The sequence below is a fragment of the Nicotiana sylvestris genome, chromosome 10 (assembly GCF_000393655.2).
Source record: "Nicotiana sylvestris chromosome 10, ASM39365v2, whole genome shotgun sequence".
Classification (NCBI taxonomy): domain Eukaryota; kingdom Viridiplantae; phylum Streptophyta; class Magnoliopsida; order Solanales; family Solanaceae; genus Nicotiana; species Nicotiana sylvestris.
Window position 1 is genome coordinate 72,836,671 of NC_091066.1, and position 2,135 is coordinate 72,838,805.

At 38.6% G+C, this 2,135-nt stretch overlaps 1 non-coding gene across 1 annotated transcript; it reads left to right on the forward strand.

Annotated features, from left to right (window-relative positions):
* Positions 1-294: 294 nt before the first annotated feature.
* LOC138880551 (small nucleolar RNA R71) lies at positions 295-400 on the forward strand. Its single transcript, XR_011403285.1, has one exon. It is a non-coding gene; the product is annotated as a small nucleolar RNA R71 (small nucleolar RNA).
* Positions 401-2,135: the final 1,735 nt, after the last annotated feature.

Genomic DNA, 2,135 nt, shown 5'->3' on the forward strand with positions numbered 1-2,135 from the left:
ACTACTTCTACCCTGACTCTTCCACCTTCTTAGTAAGTATACTCATCTGTGTCATTAATGTGGCCATATTTTCAGCAAGAGTGTTGGATAGATCTAAGGGCACTGATTGAACTACTGGAGTGATAGGTACATTCCTGGTTGTCCACCCCAAATTCTGTGCTATCTTGTCAAGCAGGCTCTGGTTTCTCTCCATGTTTTGCTCAAGAATTCTCCACCAGTTGAAGCATCAACATTACCCTTCACGCTATCTATCAAACCCATACAAAATTGCTGCCCTAACATCTGATCTGGAATACCGTGGGGTGCGGACATATAACCAACATCCCTTTGAATCGTTCCCATGTTTCTTATAGTGTCTCCATTGATTTCTGTTTGAAACTCAAGATTTCATCAATTTGTTGAGCAGTCTTGTTGGGTGGATGAAATTTGTTCACAAATTGCTTGACTAACTCCTCCCAAGTCGTTATGGAATTAATGGGGAGTAAGTTTACCAAGTCTGGGCAGCTCTTATCACTGAGAATGGAAACAACAACAGCTTTATTGCTTCCAGAGTTACGTTAGGCTGCCTTTGAGTTTTGCAGATTGACAAGAAATTCTTCAAATGCTGTTGAGGATCTTCGAAGTGTGACCCCAAAAATAGTCCCTTGTTTTGCAACAAGTGCAGCATGTTGTTCGTGATTTGAAATGACGTGGCCTGTATCTGCGGGACTAAAATCAATGTGGCCAAGTTCTCTATTGTGGGTTGTTCCCAGTCATATAGAGCAGCCACTGGCGCCAATGGCGTAGCTGGGTCTAACAAATTATTCCCCATGTCTGGTTCGAGTTGTTCAGTTGATTGTTGTTGTTTGTTTTTTCAGTTGGCCCGATTCAAGGCCTTGAAAACTTTCTCGGGATCTGATAATGCTTCAAATACTTCACCAGTTCTCGATGAGTTTCTAGGCATGCACTTGTGCAACCAAGTCAACAAACATTAAAATTTCAATGTATAGATTGAAAATAAAGAAAACTGATAACACTAAGAATTTTTGTATTTCTTTCAACTGTAATTGATAACACCGTTAATTCCCTGGCAATGGTGTCAAAATTTGATCATGCCCAACTACGCCTTAAAAAAAGGACAATGCGGTCGTTACAAATATAATCTGAGTATTTAGCCCAGAGTTGAATCCTCAGAGAATTAACCTATCAATTACTTTTGTTATACGCACTAAATTCTTTGTAATCAACTTCCCAGATATTTAAATAACAATTGGTTATGATTTAACTAACTATAACTGAATATAAGCAAGTAAACTAATAGCTAACTATGATTGAGTTGTAAACAATTAAGAGAAGGATCTAAGGTTATGATTTCTCTTATTGATGGAATCCCTTCCTGTTATGTTTCATATAGATTTGCCTCATTATCTCTATCGTTCATGAGAACTCTTATTACCGTAAATCTCTCTCGAGTACTCACCACAATTTACTAGATGCACTCTCCCAAGTTACGCTAGATGGCTTTTAATACAGCTCACTTTAGATCGCACCCAAGGATTCGTTATCCCTAATCCCGCCTTTAAACCCTCGGTTATTGATTCCTCATATACTTTGGGAGTGGTGTTGTTCCAAAATTACCTAAATATGCACTCTCACCTGAGTAATACATACTAAATAGGCATAGCTAATTGATGATCTTATCAATTAACCACAACAAGAAAGTAGTTGAACAAATAGAGATTAAACCCGGCAAACTATATTAACATAACACGAAGTTCATCCTTCAACAGGTTCCATCAAAACCCTAGACCAAATGCTTAGCTAATCATAACAAAGCAAGATAAAACCACAAAAGTATTCATAATGCGCAAATAAATAACAAAGAAAAGATTGAAAAACTCTAATGATTGATTGCTCATTTCACACTTGTTCTTGCCTCCAATTCAATCTAAAAACCTTGATAATGTCTCTTTGGGTGAGCTGGACCTCTTATAGGTTAAGTGGAATTACCCCCGAACTTCCAATTTTACCTCTGAATTATATTTTTCCGGATTGGACTAGCACGGTCGCGCTAGTGAGCGCGCATATGGCATAGTATTCTACCTCAAACTCCTGGGCTAGTGCGGTCGCCCTAGTGGGCGCACTAGTGGATCATC